This window comes from Triticum dicoccoides, chromosome 3A, assembly GCF_002162155.2.
Source record: "Triticum dicoccoides isolate Atlit2015 ecotype Zavitan chromosome 3A, WEW_v2.0, whole genome shotgun sequence".
NCBI lineage: Eukaryota > Viridiplantae > Streptophyta > Magnoliopsida > Poales > Poaceae > Triticum > Triticum dicoccoides.
In genome coordinates, this window is record NC_041384.1 from 430,646,202 (window position 1) to 430,667,661 (window position 21,460).

The window sequence follows — 21,460 nt, forward strand, 5'->3', positions numbered from 1 at the left end:
AACATAATTGGATCAAATAACTATCCCTCAACATGCAACAAAGAGTCACTCCAAAGTCACTAATAGCGGAGAACAAACGAAGAGATTATGGTAGGGTACGAAACCACCTCAAAGTTATCCTTTCTGATCGATCTATTCAAGAATCCGTAGTAAAATAACATGAAGCTATTCTTTTCGTTCAATCTATCATAGAGTTCGTACTAGAATAACACCTTAAGACACAAATCAACCAAAACGCTAATGTCACCTAGATACTCCAATGTCACCTCAAGTATCTGTGGGTATGATTATACGATATGCATCACACAATCTCAGATTCATCTATTCAACCAACACAAAGAACTTCAAAGAGTGCCCCAAAGTTTCTATCAGAGAGTCAAGACGAAAATGTGTGCCAACCCGTATGCATAAGTTCACGAGGTCACGGAACTCGCAAGTTGATCACCAAAACATACATCAAGTGGATCACGTGATATCCCATTGTCACCACAAATAAGCACATGCAAGACATACATCAAGTGTTCTCAAATCCTTAAAGACTCAATCCGATAAGATAACTTCAAAGGGAAAACTCAATTAATCACAAGAGAGTAGAGGGGGAGAAACATCATAAGATCCAACTATAATAGCAAAGCTCGCGATACATCAAGATCGTACCACCTCAAGAACACGACAGAGAGAGAGATAGAGATCAAACACATAGCTACCGGTACATACCCTCAGCCCCGAGGGAGAACTACTCCCTCCTCATCATGGAGAGCGCCGGGATGACGAAGATGGCCACCGGAGAGGGATTCCCCCCTCCGACAGGGTGCCGGAACGGGTCTAGATTGGTTTTCAGTGGCTACGGAGGCTTCTGGCGGCGGAAATCCCGATCTATTGTGCTCCCTGATGTTTCTAGGGTATATGGATATATATATATATATATATATATATATATATATATATATATATATATATATATATATGCGAAAGAAGTCGGTCAAGGGAGCCACGAGGTAGGGGGCGCGCCCAGGGGGGTAGGGCGTGCCCCCCACCCTCGTGGTGGCCTCGGGACTCTTCTGGCCCAGCTCCGGTGCTCCGTGGGCTTCTTCTGGTCCAAAAATGATCTCCGTGAAGTTTCAGGTCAATTGGACTCCGTTTGGTTTTCCTTTTCTACGGTACTCAAAAACAATGAAAAAGCAGAAACTGGCACTGGGCTCTAGGTTAATAGGTTAGTCCCAAAAATCATATAAAATAGCATATAAATGCATATAAAACATCCAAGGTTGATAATATAATAGCATGGAACAATCAAAAAAGTTAGATACGTTGGAGACGTATCAAGCATCCCCAAGCTTAATTCCTGCTCGTCCTCGAGTAGGTAAATGATAAAAACAAATTTTTTATGTGGAATGCTACCTAACATATTTATCAATGTAATCTTCTCTATTGTGGCATGAATGTTCATATCCGAAAGATTCAAGACAAAAGTTTAATATTGACATAAAAATAATAATACTTCAAGCATACTAACCAAGCAATTATGTCTTCTCAAAATAACATGGCCAAAGAAAGCTATCCCTACAAAATCATATAGTCTGGCTATGCTCTATCTTCATCACACAAAATATTTAAATCATGCACAACCCCGATGACAAGCCAATAAATTGTTTCATACTTTTGATGTTCTCAAGCTTTTTCAATCTTCACACAATACATGAGTGTGAGCCATGGACATAGCACTATATGTGGAATAGAATGGTGGTTGTGGAGAAGACAAAAAAGGAGAAGATAGTCTCACATCAACTAGGCATATCAACGGGCTATGGAGATGCCCATCTAGATATCAATGTGAGTGAGTAGGGATTGCCATGCAACGGATGCACTAGAGCTATAAGTATATTAAAGCTCAACAAAAGAAACTAAGTGGGTGTCCCAACTCGCTTGCTCATGAAGACCTAGGGCATTTTGAGGAAGCCCATCATTGGAATATACAAGCCAAGTTCTATAATGAAAAAATTCCCACTAGTATATGAAAGTGATATCATAGGAGTCTCTCTATCATGAAGATCATGGTGCTCTTTGAAGCACAAGTGTGGAAAAAAGGTAGTAGCATTGTCCCTTCTATCTTTTTCTCTCATTTTTTTATTTGGGCCTTTTCTCTTTTTTTATTGACTCTTTTTTTCTCCTTTTTTCGTCCAGAGTCTCATCCCGACTTATGGGGGAATCATAGTCTCCATCATCCTTTCCTCACATGGGACAATGCTCTAATAATGATGATCATCACACTTTTATTTACTAACAACTCAAGAATTACAACTCGATACTTAGAACAAAATATGACTCTAGATGAATGCCTCCGGTGATGTACTGGGATGTGCAATGACTCATGAGTGACATGTATGAAAGAATTATGAACGGTGGCTTTGCCACAAATATGATGTCAACTACATGATCATGCAAAGCAATATGACAATGATGAAGCGTGTCATAATATCGGAACGGTGGAAAGTTACATGGCAATATATCTCGGAATGGCTACGGAAATGCCATAATAGGTAGGTATGGTGGCTGTTTTGAGGAAGGTAAATGGTGGGTTTATGGTACCGGCGGAAGTTGCGCGGTACTAGAGAGGCTAGCAATGGTGGAAGGGTGAGAGTGCGTATAATCCATGGACTCAACATTAGTCATAAAGAACTCACATACTTATTGCAAAAATCTATTAGTCATCGAAACAAAGTACTACGCGCATGCTCCTAGGGGGATAGATTGGTAGGAAAAGACCATCGCTCGTCCCCGACCGCCACTCATAAGGAAGGCAATCAATAAATAAATCATGATCCGACTTCATCACATAACGGTTCACCATACGTGGATGCTATGGGAATCACAAACTTCAACACAAGTATTTCTCAAATTCACAACTACTCAACTAGCATGACTCTAATATCACCATCTCCATATCTCAAAACAATCATCAAGTATCAACCTTCTCTTAGTATTCAATGCACTTATATGAAAGTTTTTATTATATCAAAAGCAAATTACCATGCTTTTCTAAAGACTCTTAAATAAATATAAGTGAAGCATGAGAGTTCATCTATTACTTAAAAATAAAACCACCGTCGTGCTCTAAAAAGATATAAGTGAAGCACTAGAGCAAACGACAAACTACTCCAAAAGATATAAGTGAAGATCAATGAGTAGTCGAATAATTATGCAACTATGTGAAGACTCTCTAAAATTTAAGAATTTCAGATCTTGGTATTTTATTCAAACAACAAGAAAAACAAAAGAAAATAAAATGACGCTCCAAGCAAAACACATATCATGCGGTGAATAAAAATATAGCTCCAAGTAAAGTTCCTGATGAACGAAGACGAAAGAGGGGATGCCTTCCGGGGCATCCCCAATCTTAGGCTCTTGTTGTCCTTGAATATTACCTTAAGGTGCCTTGGGAATCCCCAAGCTTAGGCTCTTGCCACTCCTTATTCCATAGTCCATCGAATCTTTACCCAAAACTTGAAAACTTCACAACACAAAACTTAACAGAAAACTCGTAAGCTCCGTTAGTATAAGAAAATAAACCACCACTTAGGTACTGTAATTAACACATTATTTATTTATATCGGTGCTAAACCTACTGTATTCCAACTTCTCTATGGTTTAGAAACTCTTTTACTAGCCATAGATTCATCAAAATAAGCAAACAACACACGAAAACAGAATCTGTCAAAAACAGAACAGTCTAGAGTAATCTGTAACTAACGCAAACTTCTGGAACCCCAAAAATTCTAAAATAAATTTATGGACGTGAGGAATTTATCTATTAATCATCTTAAAAAATAATTAATTAAATATCACTCTCCAATAAAAAATGGCAACAATTCTCGTGAGCGCTAAAGTTTCTATTTTTTACAGCAAGATCAACAAGACTTTCCCCAAGTCTTCCCAACGGTTCTTCTTGGCACAAACACTAATTAAAACATAAAACCACATCTAACCAGAGGCTAGATAGATTATTTATTGCTAAACAGGAGCAAAAATCAAAGAACAAAAATGATGTTGGGTTGCCTCCCAACAAGCGCTATCGTTTAACGCCCCTAGCTAGGCATGATGATTTCAATGATGTTCACATAAAAGATAAGAATTGAAACATAAAGAGAGCATCATGAAGAATATGACTAGCAAATTCAAGTCTAACCCACTTCCTATGCATAGGGATTTTGTGAGCAAACAACTTATGGGAACAAGAATCAACTAGCATAGGAAGGCAAAACAAGCATAACTTCAAAACTTTAAGCACATAGAGAGGAAACTTGATATTATTGCAATTCCTGCAAGCATATATTCCTCCCTCATAATAATTTTCAGTAGCTTCATGAATGAATTCAACAATATAACTATCACATAAAGCATTCTTTTCATGATTTACAAGCATAGAAAATTTACTACTCTCCACATAAGAAAAATTCTTCTCATTCGGAATAGTGGGAGTATCATAAGAGACTCGAATACTATAAATTGTTTCCACATTAAAATAGTGTAATGCCCCAGATACAACTTTCCACGTTTGTAACTCCGACTCTTGCCTTTTCCAGAGATGCATATGATTTTCCCTTCGTGGTTGGGTTTCATCTTAGTTTTGCATTTTGTTCTTGTCATGCATTTCATATCATGTCATCATGTGCATCGCATTTGCATACGTGTTCGTCTCATGCATCTGAGCATTTTCCCTGTTGTCCGTTTTGCAATCCGACACTCCTATGTCCTCTGGCGCCCCCCTTTTGTCTCTTTTCGTAGCGGGTGTTAAACGTTCTCGGAATGGACCGAGGTTTGCCAAGTGGCCTTGGTACACCATCGGTAGACCGCTTGTCATATTCCGTGCCATTTGGAGTCCGTTTGATACTCCAACGGTTAATCGGAGAACCGTAAAGGCCTCTTGTGTGTTGTGGTCCAACACCCCTCCAAAACGGCTTAATAACCCTTCCAAACCACTTCCATGTCCTCTGTCGTCGAATCACGGTCGTGTGGTCGAAAACTACACCTCATTTGGACACTCCTACCTCCTCCTACCTATAAAAAGGCCTCCCCCGTCCAAAATCGCAGTCAAAACCCTAGATCTTCCTCCTCTGCGTGCCAGACATGTCCACTCCGCCGCCGGACATGTCCGTGCCGCCGCCCCGTCCAATCCCGGTGCGCCACCTGTCCGCCGTCGTCGTCCCCGCGGTCGCGGCCCGCCGAGCCCGCGCGGGGCCCTCCGAGACCGGATCCCGTGCGTCGCCCAAGCTCCCACGCCGCGCCCCACCGCCGAGTCGCTTCCCGCCACGTGCGCCGCCGCCTGCTACCCCGTCGTCGTGCGCCTACTGCTCTGCCGCCGCTCGCCGCACCACCGCGCTGCCCGTGCTGCCCCGCACGCCTCCTCGGTCGGTGCCCCATGTCCGGTCGACCGGATCCGGCAAGGCAGTGGCCAGACCCGGCCGGAGCCCTCCTCACCAGCGCCGCCCCGTGCCCACATCGGTATCCTCCTCGCCGGAGCTTCTCACCGAAGCCGCCCCGCCATCGCCAGAGCCGGGGTGGATCAGATCCACCGGGTTCCCCAACCAAACGCCGCGCCCACGCCCTGGATCCCTCCGTCCCCCTCGTCCTTGTCCACTTTTCTCGGAGGTTGATTTTCGTCTGTCCCTAAATTCATATATTCGGGTGCTACCTTTGATCTGCTGTAACTTCTTGCATGTAGCTCCGTTTTGTGCGTGCAATATATCAAAATGTTCATTAGGAGATTCTATTCATTTCATTCCATTGTGCCATGCTTGTTTGAGTCCATCTTGATGCCCAAATCGTTGATGCAAGAGTGCTATAAATTGTTAGGTGTTGTTTCTTATCCGAATATGAGGAATTTTCATTTTTGTCACATTTGTTGTGTGCATCATATGGGCATGAGCTCTACATGTCTTTTGGTCTATGCCATGCTATCTTTACAGGGGTGCTTGCCATGTATTTTTGTGATCAATGTCGTGACTAGCAAAAGCATGCAAAGTAGCCTTCGTGATATTGCTGATTTCAGGGACATAGAATTTTGCTAAGTACTCGCTCTGCTGTTATTTTTATGCCATGTAAACTAGATGCTACAGTGAGATACATGCTTGTATTGAGTATCTTCAGTAAGGATGTTTTGGACATATGGTTATGCTATATCCATCCATGCCTATTTTTGCAATTATGGAGTGCCCTAGCATGTCTTAATCTTGCTCTACTTTTGCTATAAAATGTTCCTGGAAGATTGTTTACATGTTAATCAATTTTGCCAAGGTTGTTGTAGTTGATCCATGCATGTTATGAACTTTCTCTTGCCATGGTTTGCTTCATGAACATCTCTTATTGCTGTTAGTATGCTTATCTTGTCATGCAATGCCTTTTGGTGAGTGAATCGAGCTCGCAAAGTTGCCTTCATTATTCTGCTTATGTCATGCTCAGTTTTCTGCTAAGACTGAAACTGTTAATATAACTTGCTATGTTTACATGAGTGCCATCTTATCTTCTGTGCCTTTTTGGCTCATGATCAGTAAGGGACTTTTGTTCTATGCATTTAGTAGATTCATGCCATGCCCTTGTTTGCTATGATATGTTCCTGTAGCATGTTGTTTGCTTTCTCTAAACATGGCTTCCTGATGTTATTCATGGCATGTTAGTATTTTCACTAAGTCTGTGAAGCTGGTATCTTTTGAACTTTTGCCATGCTTGTTTGAACCTGCTATGTTGCGATTTAGCCGTAGCTCAGTGTTCATGTTTTGTCAACCATCTTGAGTAGATCACTGCCATGTGCTTTGTTGCTATATTGGAGTGCAGTAGCTTAGTTTCTTGTTGCATTCTAGATGGCATCGTGCCGTTAATCGCAGAATTATGCCATTCTTGTTTTGCTTGCCATTTGCAAACCGTGCCTCCGATTCCGGTGATCTTTATATCGATATCGACCGAAATCATCTCATCTTTCTAGCGGCACACTTGGTTTGCCAAGTTGATGCCTGGTTCAATCTTTCCCTTGCGAAGCACGCATATGCATTGCATATCACATCTCGCATGTCATGCCATGTTTTGCATCATGTTGCTTGTGCATTGCACCGTGATTGATTGTTGGCCCTTTTGCTTGTGTTCTTGCTTTGGGTAGATCCGGGAGACGAGTATGCATTCGAGGAACCTATTGAGTACGCTTTCGAGGATCAAGCTTTCGTCAACTCTGAGAACTTTGCAGGCAAGATGACACTACCCTCGAAATCACTTCTATCTTTGCTTGCTAGTTTCTCATTCTATTGCTATTTCGCGATACCTACCACTTGCTTTATCATGCCTCCTATATTGTCATGTCAAGCCTCTAACCCACCTTTCCTAGCAAACCGTTGTTTGGCTATGTTACCGCTTTGCTTAGCCCCTCTTATAGCGTTGCTAGTTTCAGGTGAAGATGGAGTTTATTCCATGTTGGAACATGGATATTGTTGGGATATCATTATTATATCGTATTTACTTTAATGCATCTATATACTTGGTAAAGGGTGGAAGGCTCGGCCTTATGCCTGGTGTTTTGTTCCACTCTTGCCGCCCTAGTTTCCGTCATACCAGTGTTATGTTCCTTGATTTTGCGTCCCTTACGCGGTTGGGTGTTATGGGAAATCCTTGACAGTTCGCTTTGAATAAAACTCCTCCAGCAAGGCCCAACCTTGGTTTTACATTTGCCTAACAACCTATCACCTTCCCTTGGGTTCTGTAGACTCAAGGGTCATCTTATTTTAACCCCCCCCCCTCGGGCCAGTGCTTCTCTAAGTGTTGGTCCAAACCCGAGCCACGTGAGGCGCCACCTCAAGGAAACTTGAGGGTTGGCTTTAGTTGTATGTAGTGTTCATCCGGTGTTGCCCTGAGAACGAGATATGTGCATCTCCTATCAGGATGTCGGTGCATCGGCCGGTCTTGCTGGTCTTGTTTTACCATTATCGAAATGTCTTGTAACCGGGATTCCGAGTCTGATCGGGTCTTCCTGGGAGAAGGAATATCCTTCGTTGACCATGAGATCTTGTGATGGGCTAAGTTGGGACACCCCTGCAGGGTTTGAACTTTCGAAAGCCGTGCCCGCGGTTATGTGGCAGATGGGAATTTGTTAAAGTCCGGTTGTAGAAAACTTGAAACTTAACTTAATTAAAATGAATCAGCCGCGTGTGTAGCCGTGATGGTCTCTTTTCGGCGGAGTCCGGGAAGAGAACACGGTCTCGTGTTATGCTTGAAAGTAAGTAGTTTCAGGATCACTTCTTGATCACTTTTAGCTTCTCGACCGTGCTTTGCTTCTCTTCTCGCTCTCATTTGCGTAAGTTAGCCACCATATATGCTAGTGCTTGCTGCAGCTCCACCTCACTACCCCTTTCCTACCTTTAAGCTTAAATAGACTTGATCGCGAGGGTGTGAGATTGCTGAGTCCCCATGACTCACAGATACTTCCAAACAGTTGCAGGTGGCGACTATACCAGTGCAGGTGATGCAACCCAGCTCAAGGGGGAGCTTGATGAAGATCTTGTTCATTGTGTTGTTTCGTTTCTTGTTGATCAGTAGTGGAGCCCAGTTGGGACGATCGAGAATCTAGCATTTGGGGTTGTCTTTCTTTATTTTGGTTCCATAGTCGGACCTTGATTGTATTCTGGATGATGTGTGATATATTTATGTATTGTGTGAAGTGCCGATTGTAAGCCAACTCTTTATCCCTTTCTTATTCAGTACATGGGATGTGTAAAGATTACCCCTCTTGCGACATGCCTACCATGCCGTTATGCCTCTATGTCGTGCCCCGACACGTGGGGGATATAGCCGCATCGTGGGTGTTACAAGTTGGTAATCAGAGCCTTCCCCGACTTAGGAGCCCCCTGCTTGATCGAATCGCGGACGTTGTTGAGTCTAGAACAAAATGTTTTAAGTCTTAGGATTATATATATCGGAGAGTAGGATTCTTTTTACTCCCCAGTCCCTTCGTCGCTCTAGTGAGGCCTCCTGACGTAAAGTTTTGACTCTTCTCTCCTCAAATTTCACAAAAAAAAATTAGGATCACGCGGGTATCTTGGAATCGTTTCGATGGTTTTGTGATGAGAACATTGTTCTTGGTGCCTCCTGACATTTAGGGGTTGTGGCAGTGTCCCGGGGAGTTGAGCTCCGAGGTGTTGTCGTCATAATTTTATCGTTGCAGTTCTGGAATACCGGTTCGCCGACATCGAAAATCTCTTTTATGCAGTTGTTAGTGAGATAACCTCGACGCCACACAGTACTGGGGCGGGAGTTCGGGAGTATTGCCATAACTCGTATAACGGATGTTTTTCAAAGGTTGAGGTAAATGATTTCCGAAGGTTTCGTGGTTATGTGTTGAAGGATGGATACAGCTGGATGTAGGATTTGTTAGTTTTGGGTGAGATATTATGCTTCCCCTGTATCCCCAACACCTGATTGCATAACCGGAAAGTTTCGGCAGTTTATAAGTGGGAATTCAAGTAGCTCCTAGAATATCTTTCCAACAGACACATGATACGATATGGGATCTATCATATGTTTGTTTCTGACTTATTCTGCAAGCCAATCCTTTGTTTTGTTTTCAGTTGTGGTATTCAAGTTGCTTCAATGTCAAGTGTTGATTCCATACCTTTCCTAAGCGGTGTTCTCATATTTCTATGTGAATACTAATCCTTCATGATAATCGAGAATGTCATGTCAATCTTTTTCAACCTGTGACGCCCCCGATTCAATCGTACACTAATCATACACGCAAACATGTACGATCAAGATCAGGGACTCACGGGAAGATATCACAACACAACTCTACAAATAAATAAGTCATACAAGCATCATATTACAAGTCAGGGGCCTCGAGGGCTCGAATACAAGAGCTCGATCATAGACGAGTCAGCGGAAGCAACAATATCTGAGTACAGACATAAGTTAAACAAGTTTGCCTTAAGAAGGCTAGCACAAACTAGGATACAGATCGAAAGAGGCGCAGGCCTCCTGCCTGGGATCCTCCTAAACTACTCCTAGTCGTTGACAGCGGGCTGCACGTAGTAGTAGGCACCTCCCGAGTAGTAGTAGTCGTCATCGGCAATGGCGTCTGGCTCCTGGACTCCAACGTCTGGTCGCAGCAAACGGGTATAGGAAAGGGGAAAAGGGGGAGAAAAGCAACCGTGAGTACTCATCCAAAGTACTCGCAAGCAAGGAGCTACACTACATATGTATGCATTGGTATCAAATGGATTAAGGGTATCATATGTGGACTGAACTGCAGAATGCCGGAATAAAAGGGGGATAGCTAGTCCTTTCGAAGACTACGCTTCTGGTAACCTCCATCTTGCAGCAGGAGAAGAGAGTAGATGGTAAGTTCACCAAGTAGCATCGCATAGCATAATCCTAACCGATGATCCTCCCCTCGTCGCCCTGTGAGAGAGCAATCACCAGTTGTATCTGGCACTTGGAAGGGTGTGTTTTATTAAGTATCTGGTTCTAGTTGTCATAAGGTAAAGGTACAACTCCAAGTCGTGCTCTTACCGAGGATCACGGCTATTCGAATAGATTAACTTCCCTGCAGGGGTGCACCACATAACCCAACACGCTCGATCCCATTTGGCCGGACACACTTTCCTGGGTCATGCCCGGCCTCGGAAGATCAACACGTCGTAGCCCTACCTAGGCACAACAGAGAGGTCAGCACGCCGGTCTAAATCCTATGGCGCAGGGGTCTGGGCCCATCGCCCATTGCACACATGCACGTTGCGTACACGGCCGGCGAGCAGACCTAGCCTCCCTTATACAAGAGCAGGCGTTCCAGTCCAACCCGGCGCGCGCCGCTCAATCGCTGACATCACGAAGGCTTCGGCTGATACCACGATGTCGAGTGCCCATAACTGTCCCCGCGTAGATGGTTAGTGCGTATAGGCCAGTAGCCAGACTCAGATCAAATACCAAGATCTCGTTAAGCGTGTTATTTTGAAATAACCGCGAACACCGACCAGGGCCAGGCCCACCTCTCTCCTAGGTGGTCTCAACCTGCCCTATCGCTTCGCCACAAAGATCCACACAGAGGGCTGTCGGGAAAGTATGTCCTTCCAGCCCCCAATTCGTGAATCAACCGCGGGTACTCCTCGAGCCAACCCGACTTTAGTCATCACATGTATCATGTATAAATTATATAGTATATACCCGTGATCACCTCCCGAGTCATCATGGCCCGATAGTATAGCATGGCAGACGGACAAGAATGTAGGGCCAATGATGATAATCTAGCATCCTATACTAAGCATTTAGGATTGCAAGTAAGGTATCAAAAGTTGTAGCAACAATGACAGGCTATGCATCAGAATAGGATTAACGGAAAGCAGTAACATGCTACACTACTCTAATGCAAGCATGTATAGAGGAGAGTAGGCGATATCTGGTGATCAAGCGGGGGCTTGCCTGGTTGCTCTCGCAAGGTGTCGTCAACACTATAGTCGAACTGGAGGGTCGCCGGCAGTTTCGGGGTCTACCGGAAAGAAGTAACGGAGGGGAACACAGTAAATAACAGAGCAATCAAAGTATAACATGGCAATACGCGGTGCTAGGTATGCCCTAACGCGGTAGGAGGTGATACCGGCGAAAGGGGGAAACATCCGGGACAGTACTCCCGATGTTTTGCGTTTTCGGACAGATGAACCGGAGGGGAAAAGTTGCGTGTTCGCTATGCTAGGGACATGTGGCGGACAAACGGACTGCGTATTCGGATTCGTCTCGAAATTCTGAGCAACTTTCATGTAAAAGTTTTTCCATCCGAGTTACGGTTTATTTTATATTAATTTTAAAAGATTTAAATCAATTTTAGGATTTATTTAATTATTTAAATCAACACTATCCAGAATAGTGTTTGATGACGTCATCATGACGTCAACATGATGTCCGCAGTCAAACAGTCAGTTGACTAAGTCAAACTGACATGTGGGTCCCACTGTCATACATTGTTTAATTAAATAGTAATTAATTAGGTTAATTAGTGATTAGATTAATCTAATTATGATTAACTAAATATCTAATTATGATTAGATTAATTCTTTAATTAATTTAGTTAATTAATTATTAATTAATCTACTAATTTATTAACTTATTTTTTAATTCATTTTTTTATTAACGTTCTGGGGGCATGGGGCCCAACTGGCAGGGGCCATTTGGCCTAACGGGCTCTGTGCGATAGCGGGCGCCTGGGCAGCGGTCAACAGGGGGCTGGGCGGCAGAGCGGGGCGACGGGGCGGGCGCAGGCCACCGGGGTGCGGTGGGGCGCCGACCAGGGGGTGGCGCGGTGCCTGGCAGAGATGGCCGCGGGCGAGCTGGAGCACGGCGAGACGGGCGACAACGGGCGCAGGCAAGCACGGGGTCGAGCGGGAGCGGTGCTGCGGGCGCCCAACCGCCGCGAGGGCCGAGCAGGCGCTGGCGCGACGTCGGAGGTGACCGCGGGCACGGCAGAGCGAAGCAGCAGCGCGGTTGGGGCGGCGGAGCCACGGCAGCACGGCGAGGGGGAGGGTCCCGGGTTGGATGGCCGCCGGGGGTGCAGCCAAGGGAGTGGGGGCGGAAGTGGCACGGCAGCAGAGGGGTGGAGCCGGCGCGTCGCGTGGCGTGGGGAGCTCGGGCGAACAGGGGTGTGGCCGACGCGGGGCGTACGGCGCGGCTGCGGCAACCGCAGTAGCACGGTAGCAGCAGAGACGCATGAGGCAGCGGGCGAGGCCGGACGCGACTAAAGCAACTAAGCGAGCTCGCGGCGATGGCGAGGCGTGCTCGGATACAGAGCAGGGCGCGGGGCACGCATGGGTGTGGACGAGCGTGGACATGGGAAGGGGAGGACGACCGGGGTCCTCACCGGCGTTGGTGAGCAGGGGGGCGTCGAGGAGCGGGGATGTCCGATGGGGAGGAGGTTGAAGACGGGGAGGCGGCGCCGACGGCGAGGAGACGAGGAGGACGAGGCGACGGGCGGTGGCGGGGTCCGGTGAGGAGGAGGCCGTGGCACGGGCGCGAGGGAGGGGGTTCGTCACCGGCGGGCGGCTCATCCATCGCAGCAGGGTCGTCGGGCGGTGCGGGGCTCGAGCACGGCGGCCTGCCGAGCCAGGGCGTCGGCGGGGCGTAGGGCGAGGCGCGGGCACCCGGCGGCGGCGCCAGGGACGATGGGGTCGGGGCGGTTTGCCCCGATCCAGAAACCGGGGGGAGTGGGGAAGCGAGCGAGTGGGGGAGTGGGGGGCGATAGGCTAGGGTTTCCGTCGGTGGGGGTTATGGAGGGGTTAGGTGGGCCCAGCATGGGGGGGGGGTCTTTCTTCCTTTTCTTTTTTTGTTTCTGTTTAGACCTTTTCTTTTTATTTATTTTATTTCTTTACTGTTTTCACTTGAAGTTTCTTTTATGTTAGTTTTATAAAATACCAATTGAGCAACTAAATTAGTATTACTAATTAGTCCACTACCACAATTATTTTGGCACACTACTAAATTAGTTATATTATTATAACTTTGTAAAAGGCACTTAATTAATTATTTTTCCCTTTGTTTTGGTTGTTTTAGTGCATTTAAATATTACAAGAAATGTTGGTTTCTCCAACATTATTACTCATGAATTTATTTGTCACATTTAGAACATTTTAGTTTTAGTTTTTGTAAACTTTCACTGTTTGATTTGATTTTGAATTTGAATTTGAATCGGTTTCAAACTAACGCGAGATTAGCAACAGTAACCATGGTGACGTGGCATCATTAGCAGAGGTTTACTGTAGCTTAATTATCCGGGCGTCACAATTCTCCTCTACTACAAGAAATCTCATCCCGAGATTTAAGAGGTGAAGTAAGGGGGGAGTTCTGATTACAAAAATCTATCGAGTCTTCTCGGTCTTGGTTGCTCTTCCCGAAGTAGTTGATCCCTTTTGGTGATGTCTTCATTTCTATGCTCCAGGTCATCATGATGAAGTTGTCCTCCTTTCTTCGGGAACTCCATCGTACTTACGAATAGGCAAGGGGCAGCTTTACAACAATTGAATCTTATAAGGGAAAATCATCTAGGGGAGGTATCCCAAGAATGATCATAAGAGTATCTCTCGAGTTGAACAAATGAAACACATCGAGAGCAAAGTAAGAAGGTACCTTAAGAAGTTTGGAGCGGGCAGGCAAGCATTCGATGCCTGAAACAGGGCGTGAAAGGGGCTCAAAGCAACGAGAATAAATATTGCGCCTGATACCAGAATAGATTACTGGGAAAGTGGCCCCGTGAATTACATACGAAGTCAAGCGCGAGGAATTACTTTGGGAACAATGGGTGTACAGGAGAATCAGGTTTCGATCCTGTGGAACTGTGGGTTATGGGTCCACCTTGTGGGCTAAAAGTAGGAAGGGTGATGACGTCTTGCACGATCATGTAAGTAAGGCCTGTCAGAGGGTAGCCTGTCAGTTATGTTGGCAGCAACGTTGGTACCAAGGGCGAGGGATGAAGAGAACCCTTTTCCTGCTCATTGAACGAGGCGGACCATTAGGCAAAGTTCTCGTCCATCGGTGGATACCGAAATGTCATCAACTATAGTAATAGGTTCTTACTAACAGAGTTGTACACCGAGGTGCTTACAAAAGCAGGAGAATATTACTTCTCAGATCATATAGATCACAAGAAAGATTACACCAAACAATGGAAAGGAAAACATATGTATCAGATTAAACATAACAATGGAAAGGAAAATGTGTTTAAACACATATTTTAGAGGTATATCCTTCCCAAGGACAAGCAAAGCATGATTTCCTTGACGGGATATGATGTAGAAAATCCTTTAGGTAAGGGGGGATTTCATGACATTACCCATACAGCGGTGTTTGGGTAATTGAGCAGGAAACATTTAGCATTGGGCTTCAAATGTTCTCTTTGAAAATCGGAGTACCACAGACATGCTTCGAGATAGCATTGACATGGTCTTCAATCAAAGGTCAGACTCTGGATACACGAAGGGATTCATCATTAAGCCAAGGAGAGGATGAGGAGGTGGTTGATGGACTCAGCAATAATTCAACGAGGTATCCAAAAAGATGGATTTCCACAGTTATGTGAACAAGGAGATAACATTTGTCGGAATAATGATATAATGATGTATGCTCAAGGAAAAACATACACAATTAAACATTAGTTGAAAAGGGTGCCCAAAGTATGGCCTTAGGTAGCATGATCAAATGTTAGAATGGTGATTCAGTGATCAATAGTCTAAGAATGAACGTTCAACCATTAACTTCAAAGCAATAGGGTTGCTAGAAGGGCAGAATCCAAACAGCACCGTTCACCTATTGGTATCCCGGTTAGAACCAACACGGGGACCAAGAAAGAAAGGTGATGGTGAGAAGTATTACATGTATCAAGAATCCTTAAGAGGTGGTGAATATCTCATGAATTTCTTGACATTAAAGATGGTAATACTCCAAGGTAAAGAAGAACAAATGTTGGATAGCAAGGAACTCAAGGTATAACACAAAACACGAACAAGTTTGTGTTGGAGGGAAGTCAATAAAGTGGTCGATGGTAACACAAATCATCGAGGGCAAGGATGGTATTTCTCATCATGAACTCAATTGATATCTTGGAAGAGCTCGGAATGATGATGATGATTAGGACACATTTGTCGAGAGATTTCATGAAGATGTAATCAATCGTTGATGACATCTAGTCAAACGAATGATAAGCGGAAGGTTATTGGAACCATGGTTACGACACAAACTCGAAATCAAGCTTGTGGTTCAATCCGAAATGATATGATGAGGAAAATCAACGTAAGCTTAGCTCATCGTCGAGAATTGTGCTCCGTGAAGAAGGACCAGGTAGCACAGTTAAAATTTAGCACAATGATGATATAGCCGATCGGGATAGGAATGACTTAAATGATTATTAACTCGTAAGCAACAACAATTACTTAAGAGTTATTGAATCAGAGTGCGGAATCGATTCACTTATTGGTGTCCTCGGTTGACGACAACCCAGAACCCATGAAAAATTGGAACCAGTGAGAAATAATAGCTGATGAAGACTCATAAGATGCAACACAGTTCTTAGATATTCTCGAGATACCAGAGGATAATACTCGACGGTAGATCAAGGTAGAGGTTGGACCGGCGTATTGACTTGCAAAAGACAAGTGCTTTAACTTGTCCGAGAGATGGGATCAAAGAGAAAATATGGTCAGAACCACGATTGCATAGGATCAATTCACAGATACTAGATGATATTATATCAACGAAATAGTTATTATTACAAGAAGCTTCTATGGTAGGATATACATCGTGTCCATGGGCATGAACACAAAGTTCAAGGTCGACTCCCACTTCTTCAATGCATAACCTTTCATTCACTTCTCGCGTTTCAAAAATGACATTAGTGTTGAAAAATTTTACCTGGTGAAATACCAGATAAGTATGACACGTGAAATCTTTCGGGATCACACAAATTAACGAAGGCATAGGTTCAACCCATATGGGATTCTTAGAAACATATACCACAAGTTTTAAGAGTAAATATCTCCAGCTCAAAAGCAGAGCATGGTTGGCCAATTAGAGAATAGGATTTACCAATGGCATTATATATCAGAGGAAGAACTTCCAAAGTGATAGAATATGAAGGACGTTGTCAGATAAAATCTAACAAATGAACCGATGGTCCTCAAGGGTTGTGATGTAAGCATCGGTACTCAACTAGAGGAAGAAAGAATGCAAGGAGATTAGATTATAGACGCAACTGACTAACACAATGCTCAAATGCAAAGGAATTATCAATTCCAAGACAAGGGATCAGAAGCAATGCTCTGATTAGGGATGGATAAATGGAACAGCCTTAGGGTTACAATCGATGGCAATTTGATTGGTCAAGATCCAGCTCATGTTTAAAAATGACGTATGAGCTGGAAGAAAGAATTCTAAGATTCTTCTGAGGATTGAAAGCAATCGCAACACGTTGAATCAATGGACTCAAAATTATAATGATAATGGATGCCAATAAGATTATCAGTCTTATGGGATTAATCATAATGCAGGCAAGCAAGAATTTCAAGAGCAATAGCTTGCTGAGGGTTTTCGAAAGATTGAATAACATTTCGAAGACTTTTGTGAAACACACGAGCAACTGGGAATGAGCGGACACTCAGTAAGTGCGAGGAATTATCCGTAGGGGTATTAATACAGAAAAGAGCTGTGAGCAGTAGACACAAAGCTTTCTCGGAATATTGAAGAATTTTTCAGGGTATCAAGTAATAACAAGGGAAACTGGGTACGAAGGTATAAGCGACAAGTGTAAGTAGTTGTCCTTAAGGATTTACCGGTGGTCGAGAATAGCAAAAGCGGTGGTCACAAAGTCTCGATAGAACACTGGAGAGTATCTTTAAAATCTTCTGGTGCAGTGGGTGGTCATCTGTGATAAGGGGCTCTCCGGGAGTAAGTAGTTACGAGAACCTAGAGTCAGAGTTAGTAAATTCATTTTAACCCCAACAAAAGAGAGATCAGAGTCCCAGAGTATAGGTCGAGGAATAAAAGATCCTAATACCACCCAGATGGCGACGTGGGCCCGTAAGGCACACAGCCATGTTAGTAAAAGTTTTTGTAATGTCTAGACTCGACTTCGGCCAAGGAGTGTTGTAGGATCTAGAAGTAGATGTGTCTAGAGGGGGGTGATTAGACACTTAATACTAAAGTTGCAATTTTTAAGCTTTTTCGGTTTAAGTGGAGTTTAGGCACAATTTCAACACACGCAATACATATCAAGCAAGCATGCAAAGAGTATATGAGCAGCGGAATGTAAAGCATGCAACTTGCAAGGATGTAAAGGGAAGGGTTTGGAGAGATCAAACGCAATGGGAGACACGGATGTTTTTCCCGTGGTTCGGATAGGTGGTGCTATCCTACATCCACGTTGATGGAGACTTCAACCCACAAAGGGTAACGGTTGCGCGAGTCCACACAGGGCTCCACCCACGAAGGGTAACGGTTGCGCGAGTCCACACAGGGCTCCACCCATGAAGGGTCCACGAAGAAGCAACCACCCACAAAGGGTCCACGAAGAAGCAACCTTGTCTATCCCACCATGGCCATCGCCCACACAGGACTTGCCTCACTAGCGGTAGATCTTCATGAAGTAGGCGATCTCCTTGCCCTTACAAACTTCTTGGTTCAACTCCACAATCTTGTCAGAGGCTCCCAAGTGACACCTAGACAATCTAGGAGACACCACTCTCCAAGAAGTAACAAATGGTGTGTAGGTAATGAACTCCTTGCTCTTGTGCTTCAAATGATAGTCTCCCCAACACTCAACTCTCTCTCATAGGATTTGGATTTGGTGGAAAGAAGATTTGAGTGGAAAGCAACTTGGAGAGCCTAGAGATCAAGATTCATATGGTAGGAATGGAATTTCCTGGTCTCAACACATGAGTAGGTGGTTCTCTCTCAGAACATGTGAGTTGGAATGGTGTATGTGTTCTGATGGCTCTCTCCTCGAATGAAGAGGGGGTGGAGGGGTATATATAGCCTCCACACAAAATCCAACCGTTACATAGTTTTCCAATCCCGGTGGGACCGAATCACAAACTCGGTCGGACCAAAAAGGTAAACCTAGTGACCATTAGAGATTTTGGTGGGACTGACTGGATCAACTCGGTGGGACCGATGTGCTAGGGTTAGGGTAAATCCAAAACTCGGTTTGACCGATTACTCAAACTCGGTGGGACCGATTTGGGTAATAAGTGAAACTGAGATTTGGCCAAGCAAACTCGGTGGAACCGATTGCATATCTCGGTGGGACCGAGAATATTGCAATGGGTAACAGAGAGTTTGCAAGCCCATCTCGGTGAGACCGAGATCTCATCGGTGAGACCGAACTGATTAGGGTTTGGCAGTGGCTTATGACAAGTGAAACTCGGTGGCGCCGGATAGGAGGAATCGGTAGGACCGAGTTTGGCTTAGGGTTTAGGTCATAAGTGGAAGTGGGAAAGTAGCTGAGGGTTTTGGAGCATATCACTAAGCACATGAAGCAAGAGGCTCATTAAGCAACACCTCATCCCTCCTTGATAGTATTGGCTTTTCCTAAAGACTTAATGTGATCTTGGATCACTAAAATGTAAAATGAGGAGTCTTGAGCTTGAAGCTTTAGCCAATCCTTTGTCCTTAGCATCTTGAAGGAGTTCCCACAACCTTTAGTCCATCCCACTCCATTGTTGAACTTATCTGAAACATGCTAGATCGAAATGTTAGTCCAACAAGAGATATGTTGTCATCAATTATCAAAACCACCTAGGGAGCACTTGTGCTTTCAATCTCCTCCTTTTTGGTAATTGATGGCAACACACATCAAAGCTTCAGATAAAGATATAAAGAGCAGCAAATAAAGCTTTGGAAGGACATGTAACAAGCATAGGCTCCCCCTACATGTATGCACTCATGTAAATATGAAATATAGAGGCATGTGAGAGCATAACCATGACAGAGTAGGCAATGTGTTACATGCATCTTGGCCATATGCATCAGAGCAAAAGATTATCAAGGAAAATACCTTCATGCTCATGAGTCCTTCTTGCAACAGTATGTACATAAGCAAGAACTCCTCATACTCATGATTTTGATGCATATACTTACCTTGTGGTCTTGAGTTGGCTTAGGATGGAATGAACCTGCACAAAGGTTAGATAACACAGGTACATCCACTAGCCAGAGCAAACAAAAGAAACCACAAGAATACCAAGACTGGGATGACATGTAGAGAGTGAGTACAAGGTACCACATTGGATTCAACATGTCCCCAAGAATAAAGATATGCAATGAATTTGACTGATTTCTTTCCCTTAGGTGTCTTGCTCCCCCTGAATCTTACATGGGATATTGGGAGAAGATAGGAAACAGAAAATCAGGGCTGAAAGATATGAATAGAACTTAATTCAAATGAGTTCATACGAACATGTCTTTCCCCCAGAAAGACATGTGGCATCTCTCCTCTTGAACATCAAGCATCTGGGATCCTTGAGTATTCTCTCCCCCTTGGAGATTTCTTTCTCCCCATTAATATATGGGATCCTTGAGTATTCTCTCCCCCTTAGTACTTTCTCCTTTGTAGGTGATAAGCTTTTGATGTGATCTCTCTCTCCTTGATGATAAGCTTTGATGTGATCTCTCTCTCCCCCTTTGACATCAATTTCCAAGGAGGTTTTTCCTGGAATCCGTCGAATAGGTTTGGTCCTTGAGATTCATTACAAAGCAGGGAATAAAACTGTGATGCTTGTAGAGGACAAGATTCATTGAGTGGAGCTGGATCAGAAGAAATATAGAACAAGTGGCAAACTGTTTTTCCTGTTGCGAAGTCGGTGGCACCGAGTGGTATGTTTCGGTGGCACCGAAAAGATTCGGTTGGACCGAAAATTACAAGTCGGTGAAACTGAGTTCACACAGAGAAAAACACTTGTCACCTCAGCTCACTAGACATGTAGGATCTCACAAAGATTTGCAATGAATTACCTGAAGGATTTGCAAGGAATTAAATGCAGAAAATGCAGAACATAAACAAAGAGAAGAAACTGAAAGATCTAGATGAAGTTTTGTTTTTTTTGAAAAAGAGAAAGAAAATAAACATGCGTGAGATAAATGCAATAACACAGAAAAGAACACAAGAGAACTTCATCTAGAGTTGGGCGGTGACATAGTCACCTATGTTAGAGTATATTGACTTAGGAGTCAAGTGAGAACACTTGATCATAGGTCATACTCATCATTTAAGCTCAAAATGGGGTTATCATTTTTCGTTTAAGCATCTTGATGTATTCACATCTTGTTGAGTTGCTTTGACTCATGTCTTGGAGTAAAGCTTCTCTAAGATGGAATAACATACCTTGGGTGGTGGTGTGGTTCTTGCTCATGTAGTTGAACTTGTGTGGGTGCTCAAGGTTGATGTAGCTCATCAAGAGTTGGGAGCACCACTTGGAGTTTGAGTTTATCTACCTACATGGGTTAGTTCTTGCAAGGAAGAGCACTTGTGTATCCAAAAATGACAATCATGAGGCTTAACATAGAATTTGTCAAAGGATATGTTTGAATGGTTTTGTGCTTCCTTGTCTTCAACCACTATTGTGTAGAGTCTTGGTCTTGTAGAGATTGCTCAAGATGTGAGTGAGTCGCAATATCATGGAATTAGATTCAGCCAAGCACCTACATGGGTTAGACAACATGCAAGGTGCAAATATATCCAAGACATAAGATAGTTACCATAAGAGATATATCATGGATTAGTCATAAGCTCATGTCTTGCATGTGTCCAATGGAGTTTCTATTCCAAGTTCGAAGCATCAATGATGTTCAATTCTCCTCTCAACCTGCAAAACACTTTCTCATCAAGTGGTTTAGTGAATATATTCGCTAATTGCTTATCGGTGCGAACATGCTTAAGATTGATGTCACCCTTAGCAAC